At 42.7% G+C, this 8,508-nt stretch overlaps 1 protein-coding gene across 1 annotated transcript in view; it reads right to left on the reverse strand.

Annotated features, from left to right (window-relative positions):
• Positions 1–3,926, reverse strand: part of PDC (phosducin) — a 17,223-nt gene extending 13,297 nt beyond the window's left edge. The window contains exon 1 of the mRNA XM_010134449.1: positions 3,867–3,926. The gene's annotated coding sequence lies outside the window, so the exon portion shown is untranslated. The remainder of the gene's footprint in view (positions 1–3,866) is intronic.
• Between the last annotated feature and the right edge of the window lie 4,582 nt (positions 3,927–8,508).

Consider the following 8,508-nt stretch of genomic DNA (forward strand, 5'->3'; position numbering starts at 1 on the left):
GGTCAACAGCATTGATACGGTTGGGTTTAACTTAAAATGGTCAGGGAAAGCGTTTTGTCAGTATGTGCTCTCAAAGAGGTGAGATCCAAGGTTTTATTTTTAATTTCTTTTTAAACAGTCTCAGTTTGCTTTATTTAAACATTTCAAAGGTCTTCCATAAGGGATCTCTGAGGAAAGGAGTAGCTACTACCTCAGCTGCTTTCACCCAGACAGATTCCCCACCATAATGAGCATGGGGAGGCAACTATTTTAATAGGGTTCCAGCACCGTAATTATTTTATTTGACACTTTGTGTCAGAATGACTCCTCAGTATTAAAACATGCTTTTGTCACAAATTAAGATAAAATATTTAATTCCATGAAAAGCAACTCTCCCTAAGGTATTGCATACCTGGAATCACTTAAGAATATTTTAATTATGATGTCCTATTAAGAATGACCATTGCACTAGTGAAATGGCAAGGATATGCAAATATCGACACATTTAATTTCAAGATGCCATTTGATTTTATCACTTTAATGTTTTCCAGGCAAAGATACTGCTTGCGTGGAAGTTCTCATCCACACTGAAACAATGTAAAACAAAACAAAAATCAGTGGAATGTTTTTTGTTAAGAACAACTTTGCTAACACGTTTTCACCTGTTAGCAGCAGTTTTCTACAAGGCTGAGAAGGACCAAGAACTGCATCTGGCAGCCAGTGTTTAGGCTGAGTTTAAGGCACTGCTGCTGTTAGAGCTCACAGAGCCTTGTTCAGATGGCTGGCTCAGGTAACAAGAAATTTGGAAATTTCTTGGAGAGCCTTTGACTGTGTAATAAGCAGGGACTTTGCTTGGAGCAGCCGAAGTGGCTCATTAAAGCCCAGCTTAACTCTCTCTGCAGGAGCCACTGTTCCCTCAATATTGCCATCCCTTTCTCTGATTGAATGCAGTGGAGAAAACTGTATGGCATTTGCTCACTGCGATTTTCTGCATTTTCCTTCTTTCTCTTCTATTATCTGTGTCTGTTAGAGTGGAAAGGGTTCGGGGGCATCAAATACAGTTTTGGCAGGCAAATATGCAGAGCTGTTTTTCAGGCTTATTGTGCTTCCTCTGCTTGTGGTTGCCCTCATCTTGCGTGTCTGTCCGAAATGAGAATGCCAATGAAAACGTGAAATGTTTCGTTTCAGCATAAAGAATTAATACAAGAGGTGACAAGAGTTTGCAAAGTCTTTCACTTGATATAGTTGGAAGGGATTTTTTTGTTGTTGTTGTTTTGTTTTTTCTTCTTCTACCCAGAAAGTGCTATTCCCCCTAATTTTGGCCAACTCTGCTCATACCTGGTACTGGAAAGACCTCATTTCTCTCTCTTTTTAATGTTCATAGAATCACAGAACAGTTTGGGTGGGAAGGAACTTTCAAGGTACATCCAGTCCAACCACCTGCAGTGAGCAGGGACTCCCTAACTAGAGCAGGTTGCTCAGAGCCCCAAGGTCCAACCTGGCCTGGAATGTTTCCAGGGATGGGGCTTCTCACACCTCTCTGGGCAATCTGGGCCAGTGTCTCACCACCCTCATCATAAAAAAAAAAAAAAAAAATCCTTCCTTCTATCTAGTCTGGACCTCCTTTAGTTTAAAACCATCACCCTTATCCTGTTGCAACAAGCCCTGCTAAAATGACTGTCCCCATTCTTATAAGCCCTCTTTAAGTACTTCAAGTTCTTCTGCTCATAGTTCTCAGATATCACAATCATCTGGTGGGAAGAGACCTTTGAGATCGAGTCCAGCCGTTCACCTTGCACAGCCACGGTCCCTAAACCGTGTCCCTCAGCACCACACCTACTCGGCTGTTAAACCGCTCCAGGAATGGAGACTCCACCACTTGCCTGGGCAGCCTGTTCCAATGCTTCACAACCCTCTCTGTAAAATTCTTCCTCATGTCTAACGTAGATCTCCCTGGTGCAACTTAAGGCCATTTCCTCTCATCCTGTTGCTTGTTGTATTAGAGAAGAGACCAACTCCCACCTCTCTACAACCTCCCTTCAGGTAGTTGTAGAGAGCAGTAAGGTCTCCCCTCAGCCTCCTTTTCTCCAGGCTGAACAACCCCAGTTCCCAGTTATGGGTTTGTTATTCTGTTTTTACACCACTGGCTATCTGAAGGGGGTCTAAGAAGGCAATAGGTCTAAAAGAGGGGAGGTGGAAATTTAAGGCTGGTGTAGATGCAAAAATTTGTGAAAAATCTTCTGCATTTAAGACTATCCTACACACACCTTTTGCATGTAGTGAGAATTGCAGCTTCTGCAGTTAATTGCACAACTGAGCTGACTAATCCCCGTAATCCAGCCTAGTGCAATATTTATTGAAAACTATTTCTCCACTGAGGTGGGGCTACTGTTTGTATCAGTCTGGCTGGTTCTTTTTTTTGGAAATCTGGAAAGGGGCAGGGTTGTCCTTTAATAATGTAATTCACCCACGAGAAGACTTTGCAGTTGAGATGAGCGTATATATAGATGGCATCATGAGTATTTGGAAGATGTAAAATATCTGTAGGGGATTTGCACTTGGAAAATTAGGAATGAGAGAGAATTGTAATGGCTTCAAGATCCATTGCTGCTAGTGAAGAATTCCCTTTATCACTGGAAACCAGTAACATAGATCAGCTTAAAATCCCATTCTGAAATAGGATGAAGTGTCGATGTATAATTCTGGCAATCTGATCTGTATCAGCTGCACAAGAGCAACTTTATGTATAAACTGTTCCCTCCTGTCAAAAAAAACCCAGAAGTATTTGCAGAAAACCTGTTGATTGTGAAGAGTTTTTGTTTGTGTAAGAGGCGGGAAGCAAGAGTCCAAAATGTGATTTTGCACCGAGGTTTTTTGACCACTTAGACCCATACAATTCACAACCTACTCATCTCCTGGGGACCTCAGCTGTAGAAAGCAATGTCACCAGCTAGACAGGGACTTTTGCTTCATCTTTTCATGGAACACATCACTTATACCATCAGTTACATACTTGCAACCTGCCTAAAGCTGCCTAGCGGAATTCCCTGCCCAGTACTTTGATTTATTATGCTTTCATGCCAATATTTATGCAATATTTATACTTACCAAAACAAGAGAACAGTTCTGAGCCTGAAATTAGATACCCACATAAGAAGGATTTATTCTGAAGTTAGGATTTGTTGTTTCTCAGTAGCTCTGAAAATGATGGACCCAGACATGAAAATTTTCTGGGGGTTATCTGAGATGTTTGAGCCCTTCACTTGCCCTTCCCCAGAGCTCAGAACACTACCCCAGTACAGGCAGGAGAAATGGCATTTTTCTATTCTTTTATAGATTCTTCTACAGGTTAGTATTCACAGAGAGGTTACAAAAAGAGTAGAAATCCCACTTTGAATGAAATTAATGACAAAGCGAAATAGATAGAGGGTTCCATGTGAGGAATGTAAAAGCTCTGTTAAATTAGACATAGGTGTCGCTTCCAATAGCCTGGGCAGCCCAGGGGTCAGGTTTCTAATACATTCCTCTTCTTGCCCTGATTGACTCTATCTGGAGTGAAGCATCACTCACTGTCCAAGCTAAAGCAAAACCTGCATTTATTTAAAGCATGAATAATGACAGCTGTCATAGCTTGTTATTCTCAGCTTAATCAAACCAGCCTACCAAATTCATAACTGGAAATCTGGCATTAGTTTTTATCTCAACAACTACATTTCATCCCTATGCTAAACATGAGGTTCTTCTGAGAGACCGAATCAGTTAAGTTTATCCATTAGAACGTCTAAGACACCACCAATACATTTTAGCAGGGCCATCTTTGAAATGCTGTATTTTATTCCTCTACTAAAATAAAACTGGAAAGACAATGAACACACAAATCGCTCTACCTGAGAAGCTCAGTTGCTCAGCTCTGCGTTTTCCAAGGGCTGACAAATGTCCTTGGTGGTTTCCAGGAGAGGAGCAGGATTACAACTAACCACAGATAGAGCTGGTCTCAGCTTTGCATCTCTGTGTAATGATGAACCTTGCAGAAATAGCTTTGGATAGGTAATAGGATTATCATAAGGGAATTAGAAAATTCTGTTCATTAGTTTGAGCCAATGAAGTTGCAGGCTGGATAGAGGTTTAAAGGATTTAGTGCATAGATATAATTGGGAAGGGAGAAAACCAGCCAGGCCTGAAGAACAGAGACAGATGGCACCTTGGTATTGCAGAGCAAGGTGTATTAAAAGTGCTGAAGATACACAGATGGATTAAGAGCTGGGTATAATAACCTGTTACCATATGCAGGAAGGAAGCCCTTAGAATCCTGATGGCCTTGTAGATATTTCTGACTTGTCATAGGACTGCTGTCTATAGAAAGAATAAAGCTATTAATGAAAACCATGCTAATAAATCACGCTGTCATACCTAACTACTCGTTAATTTTAAAAAATAAGAACTTAGAGTTCAAATGAAAAAAAAAGAGGGAGAGAGGATTTTATTCTGTGGAAAACTATAGATGTTATAGGCATCATTAAGAAACATTAAATTCAGAGCAGCTTTAAGTGGAAGACTTGTATTCAAACATCTGCAGCTATGGCCTTTACTGGTAGTTGGATGCTTTGCAGCCAAGAAGGTGCCGTCTCTCACCCACGCTGTTGCTCAGACGAGCTTAAAGAGTGTGGCTCTGTGGAAATACTGATGAGAAATGAATACCAGCAGACAGGGCCTCTGGCCGTGGTGTCCATGCCCATCCATCTCTGGTGAGGCAGTGTGAAATGACCTGAGGACAGTACTGAGAGTCCTCCTGTCCTTAAGCTTGTGTCTCATTCTGGTTGTACGTTCAAGGAGATCTGGGAAATGGTGTCTCCAATGCCCCATGGGATGGAGGGAACTGCTGGGCTTGAAGGTGTTTGCTCTCACACATGGCAGGTTTCTTTTGGAGTTCTTCGTCTCTGTTGGGACCCTGAACTAGCTAGTGGGTTCATCCCGCTATAAGTTTCATAATCTCCGTTAGGATGAAACTAATCCAAAAAATTAGTGTGAACTGCCTTCCTTTGATGGTCCACACAGTTCGAGTCTGTCACTAGCTTTTACTAATTTATAAAGCAGTATTGGAGATAGTTTGTTGTTGCACCAAAATCAGCAAGTTTGACCTGGTTGAAAGGACCGTACATAGAGGGAGAGCATGGTACATATGTGCCCCGTGTGTATAGGGAGCAAGACTTGCAGGGTACCAGGTGCTTTCAGAAACCCGGCTCTGAAGACACTGTTGGAGCGACCTTCTGGTAGCTCAGGTTAACCAGGGTTTTGTGAAAATTGTGGCTAATATTAGTGGTAAAGACCAGCATACAGCGAAGTGCCAGTCCTGCTCTTATGCACCCAGCAGTGACCCTTGATAAAACTGAAAGCTCACCAGAGGCCTGAGTCCTCATTAAGACCAGCCTCTATCCTCCTGAAACCAGAAAGTTTGGCACAAGGAAGACTCCTTCTCGCAGTTGAGGAGCAGCAGGTTAGGGAACACAGAACCAAACTGGATGTAATCAAGACACAGGACATGGAGTGCACCTACAAGTGCTGAGGGAGCCAACCCCTGTCATTGCACAGCCACCGTCACTTATCTTAGCAGTGGGGAGGCACATCTGAAGTGCTGTGTCCAGGCATGGATTTCCCAGTACAGGAGAGATGCGAGCTTACTGGAGTGAGTCCAGTGAAGGGCTGCAAAGACGATTAAGGGATTGGAGCATCTGTTGTATGGAGGGGCCAAAAAAGCTGGGTGTGCTCAGCTTGGAGAGGAGAAGCCTCGAGGAGGGGGTCTCATCAGGGGGGTTAGACTCAGATCATCTGCCTCCCACCTCAGCTATTCTGTGATTAATTATTGAAGTTGTTAACAGCAAAACAGTTGTTTAAGGACTGGTTGCAAATGACTGAAAAATGAGATCACTGTTTTGTTAGAAATAAGATTGAGCAACAGAAATCAGTTTTCCCCTCTGTAGATAACCTCAGTTTCTTATTAAAGGCTCATTTATCCCTAGAAATAACATCGTAAGTGTGTTGGGGACCTGCCAAAATCCTTCACTGAGGTTATTGATCAAGAAGACAAAGAGATGCCTTATCGTGGGTTTCTCTCTGTCTTAAAATTCAAGCTGCAGCCAGCTGTGTGCCTGGGGCAGGTGCCAAGTGGAGAACGCCAAGGAGGAAATGTCCACATGCCAGGACTCCTAACCTGGGTTTGGTGGGTTGTCATCCTGGTAACAGCAGCACCGGGACTAAGGGGCACAGCTCTCAATCATTGTGCTCCAATTTTAAAATTCACAATTTTGAGAAGCTGAAATGAAAATAATTCCTTTTAAAATTAGATATTCCGGTATGGTGACTTTTTTCTCCCAACTTCTGGCATTTCTGTAGAAGTTTATATACATTTATTCAGTGTTTACCTGGTTTTGTCTCCTGCTTGATTATGTCTCTATTTGTGAAGCCCGCCCTGAGCTGTTTCCTACCTGACAGGCAGTAGCTGTCAGAGGTTTCACGTGCTTCATTTTTTTCACTTCCTTATGCAGTATTGAAATGTCTTTTATGAGCTATTCATTAATTTTTAATGCAATGTCCCATTAAATTGGGAAGCTCACTTAGCTCCATTCCGAAGGGCAAACCAAGGAATTTCATATCCTCTGAAAATATTGAATATACCTGTTTTCAGTCTGCTTTGTCTTTGAGTTTTTTCTTAAATTTTTAGGTTTTCTCTTCTTCCCCCACCCTCCACCCCACCCCAATCCTCTTTACTTTTGAGGAGGTAGCACTTCTACAGTTCTAGGTTAAAATACACCCTTAATATCTCCAATTTCTCTGCTAGCAAACTATACTGTACTTCCCATGATTTCAGAAAAAATACGTACGAAATCGATTACCAGCGTTATTTCATGATAGTTTTATATCTGATGATGAAGAATTTGTACTCATGAGAATATTTACAGGATTACAGTTGTTCATCGTTGTCTTAAAAAGCCCATTGTTGCAAAAAAGATGGATTAAATCTCGATGTAGAAATTGATCCTAAACTTTCCATTTAGGAAAACTCCATTTGTTTGCATCCTTGTCATTAACTCAAGGAAGATTAAAATGAAGAGGCAGAAGAGGAGCAATGTGTTTTCTGTGTCCCCTTTGTCACAGAGCTGAGGCATCTTGCCCCGTTGCCGTTCTGACCTTAAAATTTTGGTCTGTTTACTTATTTTTTCACAGAAGATGTCGAAACAGCCTCCTGCTACTGGATGATAGTACTGAAGGTGCCGGAGAATAGCTCCTGGACCAGTGTGAGGACCTGTCTGTCCTCACACTGTCAGGGTGAGACTTGTCTCATCTTCCCCCTGCCCAGCCACGCACTGCCGTTTCATGTTTTTGCATTTTGTGTTCCTAGTTTGTGTCTTGGTTTTTCTCCCAGTATGGCCCAAGTCCCCATCACACAGAGAGCAATGGTTCTGCACCTGCTGGCAGCGCCCTGCCTTTGAAGAGGGATGAGGAGAAGCCGTGTCCTCAAATAGCCATCCTCCAGCACCATGACATCTGCTCCTTCATCCTGGTTTCCATCCTTACGTACTTCATGCGTCCATGGGCCAGGGCCGGAGCACTGTCACCACCTTGGCAAGGAGGATCTCCAGTATTGGCGTGCAGTGGAGACGCCCACGTTTCCCCATCATCCTCAGGGCTCAGGACCACCTGCAGTGTGTGAGGTTGCGATCCAGAGTGGTTCAAGCATTGGAGCAGTGCTTTTGCGAGTCTTTCCCTTCTATTATTAGTGCTTGTGATGTTGAATTAAGTCTGTTTACAGGCAAAATCTGTTCCACCACAGATAACACAAAATGTTGGAGATGTAATTGCTTCTCACCACTGCGTCCAGAGAAAGGATACTTCTCCTTAGCCACATCCCACTTCACTGTGATGGCTTTGTCTTACAGAGAGGTGCACAAAGCTTTTCGGAATGTTTTGCCTTTCTTTAGTACTCCATTTTGCACCGTTGCCTATTACCCATAGGGGTCGGTGTTTGCCTTGGAAAAGCAGAGCTGCGTGCCTGAAGCACTCGGTTATCTGGCAGGCAGCACGCAGCTGGCTTTCCGGTGTGCTCCTACCCATTTCCCTGGGTTAACAACATCACACTGATCTCTTTTGAGGCTTTAAAGATGTCACTGAGAAGGAAAATGTTGGTGTGTATCTTGGTACATCATTAGGGTTTGTTATCTTTAACATATTTGAAAAGATCAAAAATGGTGTTAAACACACACACACCCCCTGACAACTTGGCATTTGGTAAAATATTTGCCTATCTAAAAGAGGAGTAGAGGGCGATTTGGAGTGAGTACCGCGTCTGTAGTTATCACCTCATGTGTATTTTATGCAGCCATTTGCTGGCTGAAAACATGAAATGTTTTTGGTGATGTGCTTGTAGAACAAAACCCTCCTTCTTTATCCATCTACCATTTTTTATCAATGGTGGTAGCAGTTGGGGCTGTTTGAGAGTAATTGCATGAAGTTGCCTGAGATTATGGAAGATAC

Source organism: Buceros rhinoceros, unplaced genomic scaffold (assembly GCF_000710305.1).
Source record: "Buceros rhinoceros silvestris isolate BGI_N320 unplaced genomic scaffold, ASM71030v1 scaffold1114, whole genome shotgun sequence".
In the NCBI taxonomy this organism is placed as follows: Eukaryota; Metazoa; Chordata; class Aves; order Bucerotiformes; family Bucerotidae; genus Buceros; species Buceros rhinoceros.